Below are 24,247 nucleotides of genomic sequence, written 5' to 3' on the forward strand. Positions count from 1 at the left end.
ATTTATACATTTAAGAGAATTTACATAGGTAGATACTAAATCAAAGATCATTCATTATTTATATTACTCAGTTCAGAGGCTATAGAGGTCATGTGGGTAGTAGTGGACAGGCACTAACACAGTGATGATTCTTAAGACCTCTCTTCTGTGGAGTATCAGTGCCACTCAAAATTTGACCGAAAAACATTTTTGCAATTAAGCAAATTTATTAAGATCTTTGTGAAGCTCCTGCAGTAATGCCAGCATTTGGAATGGGAGAAATCTATCTCTTAACTGGAGATGAGAATAAGAAGAGGTTAATGTTTGGATGTTCCACAGAGCATCAGAAGAAATTTCTAGAAACACGTCCCATATTAGTGGAGTAGATATCATTTCAGTCAAGAGCTCCCCATTGATAGAGAGACCTTTAGTCTCAAATAGCATGGAAAGATACTGAATCCCCAGGAATAAATCAGTGACATGGTTAGCTTCTATGGCAAGAACTGAGAATTCAGCTGGCCCATTTATAAATGATTATTTCCTTGCCAAGATCATTCTGAATGACTGTTAGTAACTGTTACTGTTTGAGAGATTGTTTTGAATAATTTGTACAATCATAAGTTTAAATTTTTTTTATTGTAAATTTTCTGTTTACTCTTCACACATATTTACATATTGTGCATGAGAGAGAGAGAGAGAGAGAGAGAGAGAGAGAGAGAGAGAGAGAGAGAGAGAGAGAGAGAGAGAGAGAGAGAGAATCACCTTTCTTGCATTTTTTGGTGATTATAATGAGCATTCACAAATGCTTGATGTACCCACTGCCTTTGTCATGTCTGCCTGTATGCACAACTCAACTCTCAGTGGACAAATTTCAATGAAATTTTATGTTTGTGTCTTTTGTTGGGTGTCCAAAAATTGTATTAAAATCAGACTGACAAAATTTATTAATTATACAGTTAGGGAAGAAATTACTTTGGTTTTTTTACACACAGAAGCCTTCAGTAGTTTCAGATGTCTGAAATATACTCGAGATGAAAAAGTCATATCAATAGGAGATTTTTTAGCATGTTTTAGTGATCCTAAGCTTTTAAAGCCAATTACAATTCTAGAGCCCCATCCCAGTCTTCTCCACTTCCCCAAAAGGAAATTATATATGAAAGCATTATTCAGATGTTAGTCTAGAAGAAAAAAGTTTGATGGGAGATTTGTTGACCAAGTTTTGTTGGTCTCTGAGAACGTTGTAGTTAAAATTCAGATTTCATAGCTCCTTTTCAAAAGTGGCAGCAATTATTCAGAATATTCCACTCGACCTCAATTCCATATATCATGCCAAAAGGTTAATGATGCATAAAACTCATCATTCTGTTAATAATCACATGGTGAAGGTTTGGAAAACATTTCCTGAGCACAATGTAGAAGTTTTTAACCCCTAAGGTTAATTATGCGATAATGCAATATGCCTGAAAAATAATACAATGTGCATAGCTTCTACTGTCTTCACCACATTCTGTCTGCATCACTGTAGTTCTCAAGAAAATTTTGATGAAATTTTATATTTGGGTCTTTTAGAAAGATCTAGCATTACCATTAGTAACATCAAATGATGCAAGAAAGCAAGCTTATACAATATCAGCCAAAAAAAAAAAAAAAAAAACCCACATTACCCTTTCACTTAACCATTCCCTTTCCATTCTAGTTCTTCATCAAATTTATTTAAGATATCAACTTCCACAACAACAGATGAAAGTTTGTTCAAGCAATCAAAAGTCCTCTGGATAAACACGGACTTCCATGCATTTATTCTGCAACTGTCCTTCCTCAATTTGAATTTATGCCTCACCATGTGCATAATCTGAGCTAAGAGGAAGAATCCAATCAGCATTGAGTTTGCGCAATCCATTCAAAGCCTTAAACACCCGAATCAGATCACCTTGCAGGTGCCTAGTCTCCAGACACTGAAAACTGCAGAACTTTCTTAGTAAGAGCATACCCGGTTCCCCACGTCATTCTCATTACCTTTCTCTGTACTCATTCCACCACCTCTATATCCTCCCTAAAATGAGACCTCCAGACTTGCAATGAAGTACTCAAGGTGAATACTGACCATTGCCTTATAAAATAACTAACTTTCCGAACTAGCAAAATGGTGTATGCCATTGACAAAATCCCATGAACCATCCTGGCAGCCAAGTCTGCCGGGGCTCAGAGAACTTCAAATATCTGATTCCAAAAAACAAATATCTCCAGGTCTTTTCATTTCCAACTAGCCTGAGAATCACAGTTAGTATGTTACTCTTGGGTTACTGCTACCCTTATGCAATTTACCCTTATTTTCCCTTATGTACTTTGCATTTGCCAATGTAAAGTACTTGCAATGAAGTACCAGAGAAAGAAAACTTTGTAACGTACTGGGGGATTATGTCAATTAAACTTCAATTAAGATTAATTACTATATTTAATAACTACTCATACACCACATGAAATTAATAATATAGTTTATTAAGCTCAGAGCCCAAACCACTGTATATTTCAGGTGACATTTCAGGCATCTTACCGATACCCATCGTCAGACCATGCTGTTCAGGGGTAGAAAAATAGAAAGGGTTACAATTTGAATTATATTCCAATAATTATTAATTGCGACTTTTAAGTCCAAAGTATTTAAGGTTAAATTTCGGTTTTGGTGACAATACTAAGGACTTAAATATGGACTCGTATATGCATAAAAATACATAAAGATTAAATTCTTACCTGCTGACAGTCCTGTTTGCCGATGCTAGCAGAACCTGATATGAATATTGGGAAGAGTTGTTGCCAACAGTTAATTCATAGGTGAGGGATCATGTCAATTAACCAACAGAAAGATAAGTTTTTCAATGCTGGATTTAGTGGTTCTTGTTGGAGTGGAAGCATTAGGGTGAACTTTGTTCTCAAACACTGATTATCTATGATTAACTTGTCGAAAAAGTGCAAATATTGTAGGTTGAATTCGATTCCTTGTTTTCTGTTAATTGATGAGGCTCCAAACATTTTTTATGAAGAAGGCTTTCTTTGAATTTTGTTCTGTTGTACTGGTTGTCTGTAGAGAGAGAATTCAAATATTGTTGAAATCCCATTTCAATGCATTGGAACGTATATACGGCCATGTCAAATTTTAGGATTCTTCCATATTTAACATCTTTTAATGTTCTATGATTCTGCAGTTGAATCTTCTATATGATTCTCCTATGTAACTCTACATCTACAGTCTATTTTATAAATGGGACTTCTGGGATTGTTGGGCTTAATGGAGGCCAAACTCTTGAAAAAGAGTGGTGATTCCATATTTTCTTGCTTTACTGATTGTTGGTATGTAAGGTATACATATACTGGTTCTGGGAATGATACCAGCAGTAGGGAAGATGGATTGCAAAGTAGCAACACATACGACATACCCGATATTCTTCCCGATGAGGTAGAACATGCATTGAAGAGAATGAAGAATCGGAAAGCCCCGGGGGAAGATGAAGTTACTGTAGAGTTGTTAAAATTGGGAGGAAGAGACATAACACAAAAACTGGCAAGGCTCTTCACAAAGTGCATTAGAAAAGGTGTGATGCCTAAGCAGTGGAATAATGCAATCATAGTTTTGCTGCATAAGAAAGGAGATAAATCAGAAATTGGAAATTATAGACCAATTAGCTTGTTATCCCATATCTACAAGTTGTTCACAAGGGTCATTACTAACAGATTAGAAAGAATACTTGATGAGAATCAACCGAAAGAGCAAGCTGGCTTTAGGACAGGATTCTCAACTATGGATCACCTTCACGTAATATCACAGCTAATGGAGAAAGCAAATGAATATAAAACACCATTATGCCTGGCATTTGTGGATTATGAAAAGGCATTTGACTCCATACAGCATAAGGCAATGTTTCAGGCACTGGAAAGACAAGGCATAGATACTCCATATATTATGATTTTGAAGAAAATATATGAGAGTGCTACATCCTTTATTAGACTAGACAAAGACAGTAGGAAATTTAAAATCGAGAAAGGAGTTCGACAAGGAGACACAATATCTCCGAAGCTGTTTACTGCTGCCCTTGAGGAAGCTTTCAGAAGATTAGACTGGTCGCAGAAAGGAGTCAATGTGAATGGAGAGTACCTAAACCATTTACGATTTGCAGATGACATTGTGGTCATAAGCCACGATCCCAAAGAATTAGAGGAAAATCTTAATCAGTTATGCACAGTTAGTAAGGATTTTGGACTAAAGATGAATATGGCTAAAACAAAAGTAATGATGAACAAGTATGCCATGGAAAGGGAAATAATGATTGAAGGAGCAGTAATTGAAAAGGTGGAGTCATATACTTATCTGGGACAAGTTATTAGCTGTAATAATGATAAATGGCTGGAAGTCAAGAGAAGAATAAATTTTGGATGGATAGCATTCAGGAAATATAGTCACATACTGAAGAGCAATATCCCAGTTTGTCTGAAACGTAAAATAATGAATCAATGTATACTCCCCACCATGACTTATGGAAGCAAAACTTGGGCACTCACCAAAAGAATGGAAGAGAAGCTAAGAACTACACAGCGAAGAATGGAACGAATTATATTGGGAATCAGACTGTTAGATAAGAAGAGAAACACATGGATTAGGCAGCAAACTGAAGTAAAGGACATTCTTATCAAAACTAAAGAACTAAAATGGTCTTGGGCAGGACACATAGCTCGAAGACATGATGACAGATGGACTAAGAAAATAACAGAATGGTACCCAAGAGGAGCTAGAAGAAAACCTGGAAGACAAAGGCAGAGATGGATAGATGAAATTCATGAGTTTTTGAGTAGTAAATGGATGGCCAGTGCTCAAAACAGAAGGAACTGGAAAGTTGCTGGAGAGGCCTTCATCCTGCAGTGGATTGAAAATGGCTGATGATGATGATACTGGTTCTTCTGTCCCTGCTAAGTTCGGGTTGTGTAAAGGTCTTGGAGATGTCTTCTATTGCTCTGTTAATAACATGTAGAGGTAATCCGTTCTTCAAGGCAAGCCTGGTTATTGTTTGTAGTTCTTGTTGGAGGTTTTCTTCTTTACAAATTCTGTATGCTCTGAGGATGAAAAATTTGATAACACTGATTTTTGTTGAAAAGCGATGACAGAATTTGTAGTTTAAAAAAATCCCAGTGTCTGTAGGCTTCCTGTAAACATCCATAAGTAACCCTGGGTGTTTTCTGCTGAACAGGATGTCTAGAAAAGGAAGGCTGCTGTTGTTTTCTATTTCCATTTTTAATTTGATTTTTTGGTGATGACTGCTAAGAGCTCTTCAAATTTCAAGAAAGAAATTTTTTCTTTCTTGGCTATTTTGACTGTGGTATATCCTTTGTCTGCTTTGATATGTGGATATTTTTGTCTTCCTTGAAGTTTTTTTAAGGCTTTTGCTGGTATTTCGATTGTTGGTGGTCTCCTTGTAGATCCTCTTATAATTTGTGTTATGTAGAAGCTGAATGGCTGCTATATTGATGACATCCTTGGCTTGACTGTAGTAGTAGCATGAGATGCAAGAAAGCAAATGTATGAGCTTATGTAGCATCAGCCAAAAAAAAAAAAAAAAAAAAAATTACAAAACTATTCCCTCTAAATGTTTCTCCAGTTCCACCATAATTTATTTAGCCTTCCACAATGAAAGATGGAAGTTTGTTCCAGCAATTAACCACCTACTGGCTAAAGGCAAGAATCTATTCTACGTCGGTTTTTCCTCAATTTGAATTTATGCCCCCTGTCCTGAATGTTCCTTACATTATTGTGGAAGTGGGCTAAGAAGTCAAGTGTGGGGATGTGGCTAGGTGTGTGTTTAAAATTAAGGCCAATTGTATGGCCCCTGAGGATATCTCCACCTGCTATCTGATATGAGGGGGCAGAATGCCACCTTGCATTTACACTGACCAACTTAATGCATGCCTGTGAAATATGCTGACTTATGAGCATATGTGCTTTGTAATTACTTTGTACAAATGTACATGTATACCTTGGTGTACTGTCTGCCTCAGAACAATGTATACACTCATAGCTATACATTTGGATATTAATTGATCCATATCATGTTTTAATACCATATTTTAATTTATTTTTATGTCATTGTTTAATTCTCATCTATTTGTAATACATGTTTTTATATAACTCCATAATCTTGTCAAGCCCCTAGCCTCCTGGCTGTGACAGGCATATATTGTATCTTTACTTTACAATAAAGATTTCTTCTTCTTCTTCGTTAAGTATGTTAACTTCTGCTTGAGTGAAGGTTTGAGCTTAAATCGCCAGTCAAGTCAAGGATGCCATCAATATAGCAGCCATTCAACTTTTTTTTTTTTTATTACCCAAAACAGCCGAAGCCTTACAGAGAAGGAATATGACAGTAGCAATACAGTAATAATTCTATTTACAATCTGTACACAATGTCAGGTCTCAATATACAATGTCAATTTACATCATATGCAATGCATATCATACGTTACCAGTAATTTGCATTTGAGCAAAGCTGTGGTGACAGGGAAATTTGTATTTCTAAGCATTTTGTTGTTTTCTTTTCTTGTTAGTTTACATTAAGTAGTTGCATTGATTGATTTGTGTTATTATTCTTATTGTTATCCCTATTTTTTTTTTTTTTTTATAATTGTTATTTCTTATCTTTGTTCATTGAAAAAAAAAAAAAAAAAAATTTTTTTTTCTTTTTTTTAAAGCTAAGTATACCTATCTTTATAGTATTATTATTGTTATTACAGGCATACCTCGGTTAACGTTACCTCTGATAACGAAGCTTCGATATAACGAAGTCCGCAATTTCAAGCCCCATTTAACATAAAAAAAATATTCCAGTTTAATCACCTGAAATCTAAACAAACTGACGAAATTACGGAAACCTTTTGGGCTTCTCGTGGTTGGTTCGAGAAATTTAAAAAACGGGCCAGGGTTCATAGTGTAAAATTAACAGGAGAAGCCGCAAATAAGTTTTCAGAAAAACTAAAGGAAATAATTGAACGTGAAAATTTTCCACCAAATTTGGTGTTCAGTGTTGACGAAAGCGGTTTGTTTTGGAAACGGCCACCAACAAAAAGTTTCATTTCTATTGAAGAAAAACCAGCTGCTGGGTTCAAAGCAGCTAAAGACCGTTTAATGTTACTCTTTCGATCAAATGCCTCTGGCGATTATAAATTAAAATTGTTATTAGTTTACCATTCAGAAAATCCGAGGGCGTTAAAAGGTAACATAAAAATGAATTTACCTGTAATATGGAAAGCAAATAGAACTCCTTGGGTTACCAAGGAGTTATTTACTGATTGGTTTGTTAACCACTTTTGTCCTGAAGTAAAACGGTATTGTCAAAAAAACAACTTTGAAGAAAAAGCTCTTTTGTTGTTAGCCAATGCTCCGGGACATCCTACTGATCTTAACACGTTGGACACATGCATTCCTGTCAAAGTTGTGTTTCTTCCAGCAAACACAACTTCTCTGATTCAACCATTGGATCAGGGAGTGATAGCATCATTTAAAGCTTATTATCTGCGTCGAACATTAAGCAATTTAACTGCACTAGAGGATAAAGAGGAAATGACAGTTAAAACTTTTTGGAAAAACTACACCATTAAAAAGGCAATTGAAAACATTGATAGTTCTTGGAAAGAAGTCACTAAGAAATGCTTAAATGGAGTTTGGCGCAAAATATGGCCAGAAGTTGTACTAGAAGAAGAAAATAACATCCAAGAAATTAGAAATGAAGTTATCCAGATGGCTCAATCAATAGGTTTCGAAAATGTCGATGAAGAGGATGTTAGAAATTTATTGAATGCAGAAGATGATGGTTTTTCAGTGGAAGACTTAGAAAACCTTGTTAGCAACGAAGACAAAGATAATGAAGACGAAGTTAAAGAAGTTCCTGCCGAAAAAGTGTTAACAAACAAAGATTTAAAAAGCTGCTTAAATGACATTGAAAACGTTTAAATTTTTTTAGTGAAAATGATCCTGATTTAGGAAGAAGTTTTATTGTTAAGCGATCAGTGTTAAATGCAATAACTCCGTATAGGCAATTGTTAAATGAAAGAGAAAAAAAGCATAAGCAATCAACTTTAGACTCATATTTTAAAATGTGATTTCACTTTGTATGTAAGTTGAATGTTTATTTAATAAAACTTTTCTTTGTTCGAAAAAAAAGCTTTTCATTTTCTTTACGTAGGAACGTATCCCTATTCTGGCCATAGTATTTTTACCTCTGAAAACAAAGTTTCGCTTAACGAAGTAATTTCGTGGAACGCATCCTATTCGTTATTCGAGGTATGCCTGTATTATTAAATTAGTCATTTATTTCCATTCTCTAGTAGCTTGATTGTAAAACCTTTGTAACTCTTTTTTGATATTAATGTTTTCATTTAGAATATCAATGTTGGATTCATTTAGCAGTTTTGCAGTTCTGTTAAAGTAATGGAATTTAAGTTGATCAGTTCTGAATGGCTCTTGTGCCAGCATCTTTTGTCTTCTCAAGGCTCTTGGAGGACAGCTGAAGTTGATGAAGTAGACCAGCTCGGGGGCATCCAACTTTCCAGCCACGAGATGCATTAGGAATTTGCAGTCTGCCGCAGCTCTTCTTTGGTAGAGTGGTACCACCCCGAAGTGAATGCACCATTCATCGTAGGATTTTGTGTTCAATTCCAACCTAGATTTGTACACCAGGAATCTGACCATGGATTTCTGAATACGTTCCAGTTGTTTTATAAGAATTTTGGTGTGAGGATTTCAGATTTGTGAGGCATATTCTAGAATTGGGTTGATTTCATTATGCAAGCTGTTTTTATGAGCTGTACGTTGGTGAAATCAAAGCAGATTCTTTTAAGCAGTCCAAGGGATTTGGAGGCCTTAGCTGTAGTTTTATTTACATGTGTGTTGAAGTTTCCCTTGTCAGAAAACCATAATCCCAAATCTGACACCTCATGTATTCTCAATAGCTCATGATTATTAGCTTTATAGGGATAATTAATCTTATGTTTTTTGTGATAGTCTGCGACAGACATGGTGCAGCATTTGTTTAAATTTAGTGTTAGACCACTGTTTGTGATCAATCGGGTGATGGTGTCTAGTCCATTTTCCAGTGATTCACAGTCTTGTATTGTTTTGATGGTTTTGTCTATTTTCAAGTCATCTGCGTATGACAGCACTTTGATGTCAACATGTTGCATACAATCTTGTATGTCGTTAATACATACAGCAAAGAGTAGTGGCCCCAGAGGAGAACCCTGTGGGACTCCCCTTTGTATATGGAAAGTGGAGGAGTATCTTCCTTCAAAATGAACTCTGCTTTTCCTGTTGTCAAGGAAGTTAGACATAAGTGATAAGGCATTACTTGATAAACCTATTTGCTTTAATTTGAGGCAAAGCAACTTGTGTGGTACTGAGTCAAAGGCTTTCTGTAGGTCCAAGGTATATAATGTCTATCTGATTGTTATTATCCAGGCTAAGTTTGATGTCATGTTCTATGGAGAGTAGGTTTAGTCACTGTTGATCTGCCCATTAGGAAGCCATGATGAATGTGGCTGAATTTATTTTTCATGAAAGAGCAGAGTTGAGAGTAAAGGAGGTTCTCAATGATCTTGCTTAGGGGGTTAGATTTGTGTATGGATCGAAATGAGGAAGGTGCATCTTTAGCCCCCTTTTTAAAAAGTGGGGTGATAGTGGTTTCCTTTAATCTTCCAGGAAGTGATCCCTTATTGAAAATGGCTTTGATCAGATGTATAAGTTGTTGTTGCAAGACAACAAAGCAGTGTTTCCAGAGTGCCATGGGGAAACTGCCGGTGTTTGTGTCATAGCTTAATTTAAATTTGTTGATGGTATTCAATAAAGTCTCTGTATTGACTTCAAATTGTGTCAGGGTATCACTAAAATATGAGGAGGGAGAGGTGTTATCAAGCTTACTGCTGTGATCAGCTTTTTCAGTATATAGTTCACTGTAGAAATTTGCAAATTCATCTGATTGAATGGTCTCCATTTTGTTCATATTTTTGTGGTTTTTATAACCCATTTTCCAATGCATCCAGAATGGCCCCATATCATGCCTGTTTAGCATTGCATTCTGTAGGTTAGATAAGTGATTTTAGTAGGCCAAATTGATATTGTTTTTTATCTGCCTTCTTAGATTGGAGAAGCTTATACATAACATAGGTTACAAGGGATTTATAAAGGAGACCAACAATCTAAGCACCAGAGAAAGAAAAGCCTTAAAAAACCTGAAGGAAGACAAAAATATCCACATATAAAAAGTGGACAAAGCAAACACCACAAGTCATAATCGACAAGAAAGAATACATCAATAATGTCCAAGAACTGCTAAAGGACACCAACGATTACAAAGCATTAAAAACTGACCCCATCAGTGGCTTTGAGAAGAAAGTAAAACAGAAACTGTTAGCTATGCTCGACCATGAAATTATAGATGAACACCTCCACAAAAAATCTGTTTGCAAATATATAAATATATATTTGCAAACAGGTTTTTTTTATATATACATATATATATATATATATAAATATATAAACCCCACATAAATCAAGTTTCCATGCGAATCAGACTTCACCGCATGCAGAAAATATCAAAATGGTTAACAACTTCTCTCCCATATAGTACCAAGGAACCACAGATCATTAAAAAACAGCTAAGACTTTAATTTCCAGACTTAAGAATGTAGACTCCATGTTTGCCACCATACACCTAGAAGAAGCCAAAACATATCTCCTTGAAGCAACAGACAGCTACATCCATATAGGATTTCCAAGAACGCCCTACCTTGTTCAAAAATATCAGATCTCATGGACCTTTCAATAGGAAAACCCTACTTCTTATTTAACGGATGATTCTATACGCAACGTTTTGGCCTCAGCATGGGAAATGCCCTCTCTCCACTCATGGCAGAAATATTTATATCAAAATTAGAAGAATTCCTTCAAAACAAAATTAAAAAGCCAAAATTCTGAAGCAGATATGTTGACAATATGATAGCAATCTAGAGCCACGGAACAGAAAATCTACAAAAATTATTTTGGATCATCTCTCTTGTCATTAAAAAATAAAATTCAAAATGTAAACAGAAAACAACTGCAGCCTTCCTTTCCTACACATCCTGTTCACAAGAAAATCCCTAGAGCTACTTATGGAAGTTTACAGGAAGCCTACAGACACTGGAAATTATTTTAAATTACGAATCCTGTCATTCCTTGTGAACAAAAATCGGTGTTCTCAAATTCTTCATCCTCAGAACATACAGAATTTGTAAAGAAGAAAACCTATAACAAGAACTACAAACAATAACCAGGCTTGTCTTGAAGGATCGATTTCCTCTACATGTCATTAACAGAGAAATAGAAGACATCTCCAAGACCTTTACATAACCTGAACCCAGCAAGGACAGAAGAACCACAATATGCATACCTAACATACCAACAATCAGTACAAAAATACCAAAAGAAACAAGAAAATATGGAATCACCACCTTTTTCAAGAGTTCGGCCTCCATTCAGCAGATCCTACAACAACAGCCTAACAACCCCAACAATCCTTGATATATTTTTTTTTTCCTTTTTTATGTAAACCCCAAACACGAGAGGTATTAGAACCTATAGTACTTAGTACCGTGCTTGAGTTGGAGGTTGAGAAGACGAAAGAAGATATCTGTTGACATTGGAATTGAACTTCTGTAGACTGTAATTTTCAGGAAATATGTGTGAAGGAAGGTTGTTCCAAAAAACGGCAGTTGAATGAATAAACGGGGAAGATGAAAAGTTGGTTCTGTGAGTATGAAGTTGGACAGTAAATGGATGTTAGCTGGTGGTGGCACGTGTTCGGACTGTTTTGAAAGAGAGAGAGCGGAAATTATAGAAGCCAATTCAGAAGAACAGTGCCCATGGAAGTATCTATAGAAGAGGTATGCAGCAGAAACAGTACGTCTATGAGACAGCGAGTGGAGAGACTCTGTTAGAGATGAATCATTAATTAACTTCATTGCCCTCTTCTGAATGGAATCAAGAAGACAGAGGTTTTGGGGGCACCACCCCAGATGTGGAAACAATATTCCATGGCAGGACGGATTTGCGATTTATACAGAATGAGCAGCTGTTTGGAAGAAAAGTAACGCTGAGAGCAAAAGAGAAAACCAAGTTTTTTCGATGCAGAGGAAGCAATATTTGTAATGTGCTTGTGCTAAGAGAGATTTAGAAGTCAGGGTAATCCCCAAAAGAGATATATATTTTGCCTAGAAATTGGAATGTCATTAAAGATAAGCATAGGAGCAGAAGAATCCTTTTGAGAGATATAAGACAACACTACGTTTAAAAGGGTTGAAATCAACTAAGTTGTCTTTGCCCCAATGGAGAATTACCTGAAGATCGGCATTTAAGGAATTGGTAGCAGACTTTCGAGAAGTTGAAGCTTATTGAACAGGGCAAGTTTTCTCAAAATGGAAAGTGGAATGCAATGTGCTATCATCGGCAAAACTATGGATAGGATTTCAAGTCAATGGAAGAAGGTCATTAATATACAAGAGGAAAAGAGTGGAGGAAATAACTGAACCTTGGGGGGAAACCGGCATTAGTGGAGAAGTTAGAAGACAGAGAGCCATCTACCATCACCCTCAGTGAGCGATCAGAGAGAAAACTGGATAACCAATTACTAAAAACAGTTGGCAAACCATAAGATGGAAGCTTACTTAGAAGACCTTTATGCCAAACACGATTGAAAGCCTTTGAGATGTCAAGAGCAACTATTTGTGTTTCACCGAACCTTTCCATTGAATTAGTCCATAAATGGGTAATATAAGCCAGAATATCACCAGTGGATCGACACTGACGGAATCTATACTGTGGATCGTTGATCAGACAGGAAGTTTCTAGGTAGTTTAAGAGTTGCCGGTTAATTGATTTCTCCATTACTTTAGAAAGAGTAGCAGTAATTGCAACGGGATGATAATTGGATGGGATTTGTCACCCTTTCCGGATCAGCTAGTGTAGCTAGATCAGCTACCTTTGGAATAAGAAAGTGAAAAAAGGCGGCAAAGAATGGGAGTAAGTTCAGGAGCACAGGTTTTGAGAACAAGTGGAGAAATACCATCAGGACCTGGAGCTTTCTTAGCATCAAAATTCTTCTGACATCCTTTTGACGGAAGACCACAGGAAGCATTGAATGGAAAGTGTTGGGAATGGTGGGAGGTGTTTTACCAATATCATTAATACATGAGTTGGAAGAAAAATGGGATGCTTGCAGGTCAGCTTTATCCTTGGCTGAAGTGAAAACAGAACCATCTTGTTTGGACAGAGGTGGGAGCAGAGAGATGGGCAAAAGTTGAGGCCAATAGCTTTGGCAAGAGACCAGAATGCTCAGCTACTGTTAGGGCAAGAAGCAAGTTTTCTACTCTTAGCCTGTTCAAACTCTAGTTTGGACTGATTAATAACTGCTTTTCAATTGTTGTAAGCTTTGGTGTAGGCAGAAAATGAAACTGAAGAATTAGAAACAAGCCAATTACGATATGCAACATTCTTCTCTTGAACAGCCTTAGCACATTTATTGGAAAACCGATGTTTAGATAAAGGACGAGATTTTAAAGTGGAGTGTGTGATAAAAGATTCCATTCCTGCAAGAATAATTTCACTGACACAATCTGAGCAAACGTCGACATCAGAAGTTTGAAACAGTAATGTGACCAAGGAAAAGAAATCTCACAGGTCATCCCATTTTGCATTCTTGCAATGCCAAACAACACGAGGTTGGGATAGCCAAGAGATAAAGGCTCCATTGGAGAAGAGATAATCATCAAGTTGTGATCTGAAGTACCTAAAGGACCTCTCTCTTCGACCATGTACTTAGAAGGGTTGAGAAGGGTGAGAAAATGATCAAGCGTGTTGGCTGTATGATTAGGATTGTCCGGTATTCTTGTAGGTAAATGAACAATCTGTGCAAGGTCATTAGTAATAGCAAAAGCCTGAGCATCTCAGCCAGCTGGAGTTGTGAACATTAAAATTACCTCACTGTTAGCAAAGTTGGACTGGAGAAAGTCAAGCTGCAAAGAGAGGAACTCAAAGAGCTCCAAGTGATTAGTGGAGTTGGGAGAACGGTAGAGACAACAGATGAATTTGACACAATGAGGTAGAGAGATTTTAAGCCAGAGAAGATGAAAGAGAGGAGATTCCAAATTACCAAGTCTCTGATAGGGAATATCAGAACGGACATATGCACAAGTACCACCTTTGAGGCAAAAGGAATCATATAGCGAATAATTCGAGCATCTGAGATGAGCAGTAGTTGAATCAACTGATAACTTAGATTCTGTCAGAAAAAGTACATGGGGTTTGACAGACTGCAAGTGGAAATGGACATGATTGACATTAGAATTGAGACCACGTATATTTGTGAAATGAATTAGGGAGTGCTTGGGAGGTTTAGATCTTTTCGCAGATAAGCTTGCTCTATTAGTTTTACAATTCATGGTGTATTCAACAGTAAGAAAAAGTGGGTGGGACATGCTGTATGAGGTAATGAAATTTTTGGATGTGGCATACACATGGTAAGAATATACCCAGATCCTTGACATAACGTGGCCTCGACAATGCTCCCCACATACACACTACTCAGACTCCCTCCAGTCACTATCTGGCAGAGTAGAGGTAGCAAGATTATACACTAGCTGATCCGGAAGCCTCCTAGAGAGTTACCAATAGGTTTTTTCCAGTGTACTAACTAGAAGCCAGCCTGCGAACACCGTTTTAGAGCTGTACCCTTGAAATATAAGGAATATTGGATCTCGCCATGATGTTCATCATAACCTGAAAAGTCATCAATCATACTGTGCTATTTTTATAAAACAGGACTGTAGGTGTGGGGTTATATACATAAGAGAATCGTATAGAAGACTCAAATGCAGAATCATAAAATATTGAAAGATGTTAAATATGGAAGAATCCTAAAATCTGACAAAGCCCTATATGCATTCCAATGCGGTGACATGGATTTTAACAATACTTGAATTCTCTCTACAGATAACCAGTACAACAGAAGAAAAATCAAAGAAGTCTTCTTCATAAAAATGTTCAGAGCCTCATCAATTAACAGAAAATAATGAGATGAATTTAACCCACAATATTTCCACTATTTCAACAAGAAAATAGAAGAAATGGAAAAACAGAAAAGAAAACAGTCCAGATATTGGTTAATAGACTTAATCGCTCACCTATAAATTAAATGTTAGCAGCACCTCTTGCCACTATACAAAATCAGGTTCTCGTAGCATCGGCAGCAGAAATCTATCAGCAGGAAGCATCTAATCGTTATGTATTTTTATCCTAATGTAGGATGAAATATAACATCAGTACATTAGACTTAAAACTCACAATTAATAATTATTGCAATATCATTCAAATTGTAATCCTTTCTATTTCTTTTAGCCCTAACAGCATGGTCTCATGATGGGTATCGGTAAGGTGCCTCAAATGTCAACTTAATGTATAGTGAATTTGGCTATAAGCTTAATAAACTATATTATGTATATAAAGTGCTTAGCATCATAATACACAGCCATTTCTGAATAAACAGAAAATTTTTAAGGTGGCATCGTTTTAGGTTATATCTCATATTGTGAATACCTATCTGAGAATAAGTAACATTAGTCTTCTCCTTAGGTGAAGCGTTACTTATTCGAAGTAGTGCAATATCATGGCAACTCGTTGTGAAGGTATTCACAATATGAGATATAACCTAAAACGATGCCACCTTAAAAATTTTCTGTTTATTCAGAAATGGCTGTGTATTATGATGCTAAGCACTTTATATACATAGTCCAAATTTGTTCGCAGCTTGAGGCTCTAGCCCTAAATGCGCCTTAGTCTAAATACATCATACACCATCAGGCATCTCTTATACTGTGGAGTTATACTTCATAACTGTTTTTGCCATCATTGCATCACTTGGGTACCTACCCACTCACTGAAGAAGGGCCAAATAGCCCTGAAACGGTGCTGTCTGGGTGGTGGTGGTACCTATCTGAGAATAAGTAACATCAGTCTTCTCCTTAGGTGAAGCGTTACTTATTCGAAGTAGTGCAATATCATGGCAACTCGTTGTGAAGGTATTCACAATATGAGATATAACCTAAAACGATGCCACCTTAAAAATTTTCTGTTTATTCAGTAATGGCTGTGTATTATGATGCTAAGCACTTTATATACATAGTCCAAATTTGTTCGCAGCTTGAGGCTCTAGCCCTAAATGCGCCTTAGTCTAAACTATATTATTAATTTCATGTGGTATATGAGTGGTTATTAAATATAGTAATTAACTTTCAGGGAAAACAACCATGTCACGTTCTTCTGCCGACCAGGCTAGCCAGGTGGATAAAGTGTCTGCCTGGCAACCCAAAGCTCGTGGGTTCGAATCCCATCTCGGGCTTGGATCAGAGTAGTGCAAAAACCTTGGGAGGTGCATTATGGCCACAGAAGCCAATGTGCCAACAACTAACAAAAAAAACAAACAAACAAGCACGTTCTTCCCTAACTATATTAAACTTCAAGTGCCATTTCTTAGCTCATTTGCTCGAACTTTTTTAGATCCAACTGCAATAGCACACTGTCCTTAACCAACCTTTCTATCATCTGAAAACTTGGACTTTAAGCCTGAAATGCCTTCATCAATATCATCAATAAATACCGAAAACCACAATGGGCCAATCAGGGAACCCTGGGAAACAACACTAATAACATCAGTCTACGGAGAGCAGTGCCACTGAGACCATTTACTCCATGTATACTGTCTAAGTTGCATGTTCTGGGTTCGATTTTCTATCTTGCTGGACAAAAAAATCTGAGTTTCCAAGAGAAAAACCATGCTACCTCATGTAAGACCAACTAACTAAGCCACGCTGTGAAAAAAATTCCTCCGGTCATCAACGGGATTTGAACACAGGTCTTTCCCACCTGGTGTGGGGAAGATGGCGATCCTACCAACTGTGCCACTCATGAGGGCCCGCTGATTACTGCACTTTGCCTTCTCCCATTCAATGATTCCTTTATCCACAGCAGTATTTTAATGCTGCAATTTTTACAGCATTCTTTTATGTACAAAGGTATCAAAAGCTTTCCTGAAATCTAAGCATATGATATAAAAATTATTTTTTCATTCAGTTCCTCTGTGATCGCATCACAGTATCCAATAAAATTGGTCATTTAAGATATTCCCTTATGCATGCTGTGTCTGAAGTATAACTGATTTCTTGTTTGAATAGTCCTGCATCACTTCATTAATTAGTGACTCCAGTATTTTCCCCCGGACATAAACGGGTCAGTAACTACTTGTGTCACCCTTTATTCTCTCTCTTTGTGAATTGGTGATACATTCACACATTTCCAGTCTGTGGGTACCTTCCCCTGATTCCAAAGATGCTCTCATAATTATGGCAAAGGGTTTGCTTACGTCCTTTGCTGCCTTTATTTATGTTAACCTTCAACAATTTCTCGTCCTCTTTCCTCTCAGTTATTACAAAATCATTTAACTCCTGTTAAAGTCTGATATACTTGTGTCATCCACTTCCTTAAAGAATTGCTCATGTGTGAATGTATCTTTGCATCCTTTGCCAAATGTCTCATAATTTGCCTAGCTTGTCTAACCTCATTTGTTACTTGACTGCAGACTAGTTCGTATCTACCAAAATTTTTGTATTGCCTGATAATTTATATGTATCCCATGCCTTTTTCTTCACTGCCAAGCACCTCATTTGTTAATCTGACATCCATTTAGATCTAAGCCTTGAATGGGATTTCTCAGTTGGTACAAAAAGCCTAGTAGCTTCTATAATTATTTTCCTGAACGCTTCCCATTTTGAATTTGTTGGTAACATCATTAGTTGGTCCCACTGTATAGAATTTAAAATCTCTTGGAGACTACTCTTGTTTTCTTTATGAAAGCAGAAAGCTTTCCCTTTACCCTTGATGGCAGTCACATCTTTAAGTAAATCCCTCATCAATACACTGCCACACAGTGGTTCATTTATCTGCAGATTCTTAATGAAATGAAGAATCACTACTGATAAATGAGATCAAGAGTATTGTTCTCTGTTATTGCCTCTCAAACATGCTGTAGAAAACAGTCATCCAATAAATCCAACAATGTGGCTGAATTTTAGGGAACTTGTCTATGGGCAAAGGACTGAATTATGATCATGTCTTGATATTAGTTATTCCTGGCTGCAGCTCTCCATCACATGATTCAGAGCTTGTGTCTGTGTGCATTTCTGGTGGAAAATGGCCTAACCCTGGTTGGCTCACTCTCTCACGTCTGCATTGACAGACATGATTGAGAGTTTGTGTCTGTGTTCATCTGTGATAGAAAGGTGAAACTTCAACCCACCCTCTTTATGTGCCCCTCCATTCTATGTATGGCTGACTGTCCAAGTGTGTGAAATGGATGTGGCTCATCAGCCCCAATGGTCTTGGCTATGAGCAAAGGACTGCATCAACAATAGGTGTATTTTACAATCTATGTTTTAGTTAGGGCTCTTGATCACATCCATGGACGTGATTGAGCACTCACGTTTGTGTGCACATGAGAAATAACAGGTAAAAGATATTTGACTGTAAATGGGTATGTCTAGGTGTGTGAATGGGTATATACGTAGTAGTGTGAGTGAATATATGTATGATGATCCCAATATGTGAATGCCTTCTGTATTATGTGAAAAATGTGTTAAAAAGAAAAATAACTGCATGTGCCATCCTATTCAGAGTATTGTACTAAGTGAAATCGGTGTATGAGAATGATGAGTAGAAGAAACTGTCTAATAGGTATTACTGTCTAAACTGTACCTAGTTTATATATTAAAAATAAAAACATAAATAAAAAACAAAAGGTCCCCATTCTGCAGGTTAAGTTGTATGAATAAGTGCAAATGCTAGACCATGTGTGTAAACTATGTGGTGAATGATTAGTTTTGTAGTATATTAATATGAATATACTACAAAAGGACTGCCTACGTAGTTTTTCATATTTAGGTGGCACCTGCATCCATACGATGCAGGGTGCACTCCATGGGGTGAAGGACAGGCAGCATGGCATCCCACTAGTGGCCCTGAGGCAAAATGGCCACAAGAGCAACAGACCAACACTATATTACACAGACTACACTATGTGGAGTTTGGGGGTGGGGGCATGTGCCACTTGACAAGCTACACTATGTCCTTTCTGTACAATCAGATTCAATATAAAAAAACCAATTGGACAGAGAAAATTAACTCAATACTCCTGGGAACTTCTCCACAAGGTTATAACATCTGTCTAAATAAGCAAGTTGTAAAATTAACACAGACAATCAGAACAGCCACAGAAGCAGCCATGAAAACAAAACCACCAAGAGCAAATGCAGTCCCTTGGTGGTGGTCCTTGAGCTGGAGAATCTCTAGCAAAGGGTGAACCAGGCAATAAAAAACTTTCCGTGCCCAGAGGGAGCATTATCACTCCCTGAGAAACACTTATTCAAGCATGATAAGGCAAAAGAAAAAGGAAACTTGTCAAACCACTGTTGGTACCTCTGGTAATACTGATCTGGGGGGGGGGGAGTTTACCGCATAGAAACCAACAAGTTTCTAAGGTGAAAGGGGGTAAACACCACTGACACCAGAACAAAACAAACAACATATACAAAGGAAACAGTAAGTAACATCCTGGATATGCTGTTTCTGAGGAAAATCAAACCCATACTTATGATCAGAGTGGAACATGTATTGAGAATCAAAAATAAACAGGGTTAAACTTTACAAGTTGGTACATCTGGTTTACTAGATGGAGGAGACGTACGTCAAGCGATCTACAACTTTCGCTCCTCCCACTGTTACGTACAGCTTCCACCCTCCCTTGCTTCCCCACCGATTTCCATTTCCCAAGCATCTTTGCGGCAAGCAACGAAGGCGAAGCAGCGTGGAAGGTAATGCCGTCCCACCAACGACTGCGTGTCGGTGTACCAGTTTCCAAATTTGCGTTGATCGCAGGACAACTGCCGACAGCGGTAGTAGCAGAGAAGTTGGAGTACCAAATTCTACGGATGCGATGCAACGTTCGGTTATCCGTTTAAAATTCTTGTACTGTAATTTTTAAAATTTATGTACTGTAATTTCCCCTTTCTTGAAGAAATTGCAATTTATTAATTGTCTTCGTGTCTGAGTGTGTTTTACCCGGATCAATTTATGTAAAAAATAAAAAATTAACTTTGAATTCAGCAGCAGCAGACTAATATATCCAGAAAAAAAAAATAAAAAAATTATATATATATATGTACAGTGAAACATCCCTTTAACGGACAGACATGGGGAACCAAAATGTGTCCGTTAGAGAGAAGTGTCCGCTAACAAGAAGTCTGAGGGAGAGAAAAAAACAGAAAGAAAGAAAAATCGTTAAATGTTTAATGTAAAATTAAATTAAATTATATACAGATTTTGCACCACATTTTTGTAAATAATATACGTACAATTGTGCTATGCATATTATTATTTTTATTTTTTTATGTGAACCCCAAACACCAGAGGTATTAGAACCTATAGTACTTAGTACCGTGCTTGGGTTGGAGGTTGAGAAGATGAAAGAAGATATATGTTGACATTGGACTTGAACTTCTGTAGATTGTAATTTTCAGGAAATACGTATGAAGGAAGGTTGACTTTATCTTAAGAAAAATACATACAGTAATCACTTATTTTCTTCTGCACCTTCTTCCGGCTGATAATTTTGTTTTCAACATTTGTTTGGAGTTTAAAAACATTTTTAAACGATTGATTTGTATGAGCGCTTCTTCTATTTTCATCGGTGGTTCGTCGTTAATATGTTTCTTCGACAGAATGACCTCCTTCCATTTCTTCATCCTCATGAGGAACTTCTTGAAAAATATCGATGATAATGTCATTGATATCTATAGCACCGTCTTCTGTAGTGAGGTTCGAGTCTATATCTTTGTAGCCAGGGTCACTTGTAGCTGAACTATCGTACATTATCAATAGATGTTGAAGTTCTTGTTCTTCTTAGTGCTCCACATTGTTGTTCACAACTTCAATTTTTGCGTTTGAGAAGCGAGACTTTACAAAACAGTTCACGACAGTTTGTTTTCTAATTGCGTTTACTGAAGAGGAAATCCATTGAATCGCATCTAGGATGCTGATTTTCTTTGCAAGGTCACTCGCACATGTTACATCGTTCATGTTTGCAATGAGATGTCTTAAAACACGTTTTCTGTAGTGAAGTTTAAAATTTTTTATTATCCCTTGATCCAAGGGCTGACACTCTGCAGATGTGTTTGGTGGCAGAAAAACGATTTGAATGTTGGACAATTCAGTGTGCAGGTGAGATGCAGCATTATCCATGAAAAGAATAATTTTTCTGTTTTGACAAATCATGTTTTGGTTAAAGTGACTTATCCATTCGCTCATGATATCTCGTGTCATCCACGCTTTTTTATTAGACTTCCAGTCAACATCCAAAAGATTCAACTTTATGCCCTTGAAACAACGAGGATTTTGTGGGTTTCCTATAACAAGAGGTTGTTCAAAGTCTCCCAGCATATTTGTACACAATAGTACAGTCAAGCGTTCCTTAGAAATTTTTTCGCCCTGGCACTTTTCGTTTTTTAGACTCGTTGTTTTTTCAGGAAGAGCTTTAAAAAACAACCCTGTTTCGTCACAGTTGTAAATATCCTTAGCTTCAAAATCACGACATAAATCTTCCAATTTGACGGTCCACTCTGTTACAACCCCAGTATCAACAGATCCACCTTCACCACTTACAGTTTTCCAAGAAATTTTATGCCGAGTTTTGAACTTGTCTAGAAGACAGAAGCTTTGAACTCATTTAATCCCATAGATTTTGCAACCACCAAAGCCTTTTCACTAATAATAGGCCCATTAATGGGAATTTTTTTAGCACGTTCGCGACAAAACCACTCATACGTAACATTGTCAATTTGAAGTCCAACAGTTTTCGGGAATGATTTTTGAACCTGATCATTTCCGTGTTGCCAAAATTGTTTGAGCAGTTCATTTTTTTTCTTTAGGATGTCGCTTACCTGCATCTTCCCGATTTTGAATTTTGCAGCGAGATTGCGAACACTATTTTTTTGCCGATCCGCATTAATGAGTTCGACTTTATCTTTTAAAGTTAAATGTTTACGAGAAGACATTGTGCACTTCACACGACACTGAACAAAACTGAAACTCAAAAGACGAAAGGCCGACCAAATTCGCCCCCCCCCTGCACACACCGAATTCGTCAGAAGTTTTACACGTGCCTTAAAATTCTTGAAAAAGGGTTTAGAACCGCCACGTAAACCTTGATAAAATTCAGAGAATCGGAAATAGAAAATAAACACACGATTGAGGCAATATGTGGAAGAAAAGTTCCTAGAAAAAGGGCCGTAAGCTCGCCCGCTGTCCGTTATGGGGAGATCAAATTAAGTGCTAATCTAAACGAAACAGTGCAGATTGCCTGTCCGCGTCCGTTACAGAGAATGTCCGCTAGACAGAAGCTGCAAACACGTTAAAACCAATAGAGGTGAGTTGGGGAATTTGAAAATGTCCGTTGTAGAGAGATGTCCGTTAGGAGAAGTTTCACTGTATAATAGTGGATTCCGGTTATTTGGCCACCGGTTAATCGGGGCAGCCGTTTATTTGGGACAAATCTTAAAAAACATGACCCAATCGAGAAAATATCCAGGGTTTACTTCGCTTAATTGGGACAAAATGCCGTTTAATCGGGGCAGAAGACCGCAGCACTGAAGATTACCCTACGATTGTCCCCAACCATACCGCGTAGTTCGGTCGAATTTCTGGAGGTCACAACCATAAAACAATAAAAACAATTAGCAGTCACCTGTTTACTGGGCTTTTCAGTTAGTGAAATCTGTCATAAACTGATAGTAAACTCGATATTATTGAATTTGCGATAATACCGACAGCTGGAATTCTGTGGGTTATTATGGTGAAATGTGTTTACACTTCTATGGAATATTCAATCATATAAGAAAAAATAATTTTCAGAATCTTCTCTTCATTCCTATTTTTAAAGCTTCATAATTTGTTACTCCGGTCTCACTTGCGCGTATCGTGTTACTTGCAATTTGTGTGTGTGTGTGTGTGTGCACGCGCCCGGTGTTCTTTGTTATTGATTGCTTATCTTTTTACTGTTTTAAATATTAACCCCCACCCACAAATGACATTGACCAGAAATGTTAACCCCCACCCACAAATGACATTGAACAGAAATGTCAACTAGTTTAGTTAGTATGTACATATTACAGTTCGTATTAATTATTCCGATTATCACGTATATTCTTCCGAATTTCACGTATCATTTAATTTTTTAATTGGTAAGGTAATAAACGGTAAATTTGTACTTAATATATCTTTACTTTTATAGCCTGGGGATAATATTCCTCCTATTTTTGCTAATTAGAATCGCTGTTTAATAGAATTAAAATTCAATTCACAAACGTGATCCAATGACCGGCACTTATTACACATCGTACAGTGAACGGTACTTTACAATGGTGACTCCATCGTAACGTGAATTGATTGAACAATGAACCAATTGTAAAGGGGGGGGGGGAGTACATTGTATTTTTAACTATTTACGTGAAACTGCGGATAATTGGGGCAGCCGCTTAATCGGGCCAAAATGCACTAGTCCCGATGTGTCCCAAATAGCCGGAATCGACTGTATATATATTCCGAATGCAGTTTTAATTTGACATTTAGAAAATTTTCAGTATGCTTATAAATCAATCATCCTGAAAGATGAAGTTGGAATCTCAGATGCGGATTTAGTTTTACCGTTTTTTTTTGTTTGTTTGTTTTTGTTTCTTTTCCGACCGACCTGCATTAGTTTTTTCTGTCTCCAACTTAGCCGGTATTTTTTTGTTAGGTGACACTCTCTTGTCAATTGTCTTTTGTTTTGGTTTCATTCCACATCTATCAGCATGAAACTGAAAACTTCGCTCACGTAGATGAATGATCACACGATTGTTTTGTTAATGTCATCTATGATGTTACTTACAACTCCCTTTATAAAGCAGATGAAAATTAACTCCATTCAGTCATTCTAGCGAAAGGATGTCTGCATTAAATTATGGGTAATATCCAAGAGGTGTGTGTTCTTTGTTTAATGTTAGTCTCTATTTCCAAGAGCGGGAACTGACAACCTATCAAATCAATTCATAATCCTCTGCG

The 24,247-nt window shown here is 37.1% G+C and overlaps 1 protein-coding gene across 2 annotated transcripts in view; it reads right to left on the bottom strand.

The window, feature by feature from the left end:
• The window catches only part of LOC150084471 (uncharacterized), a 1,198,120-nt gene that overhangs the window by 238,747 nt on the left and 935,126 nt on the right, over positions 1-24,247 (bottom strand). The gene's annotated exons all lie outside the window — the stretch shown is intronic.

Source organism: Mastigoproctus giganteus, chromosome 6 (assembly GCF_048544385.1).
Source record: "Mastigoproctus giganteus isolate SK-2022 chromosome 6, ASM4854438v1, whole genome shotgun sequence".
NCBI lineage: Eukaryota > Metazoa > Arthropoda > Arachnida > Uropygi > Thelyphonidae > Mastigoproctus > Mastigoproctus giganteus.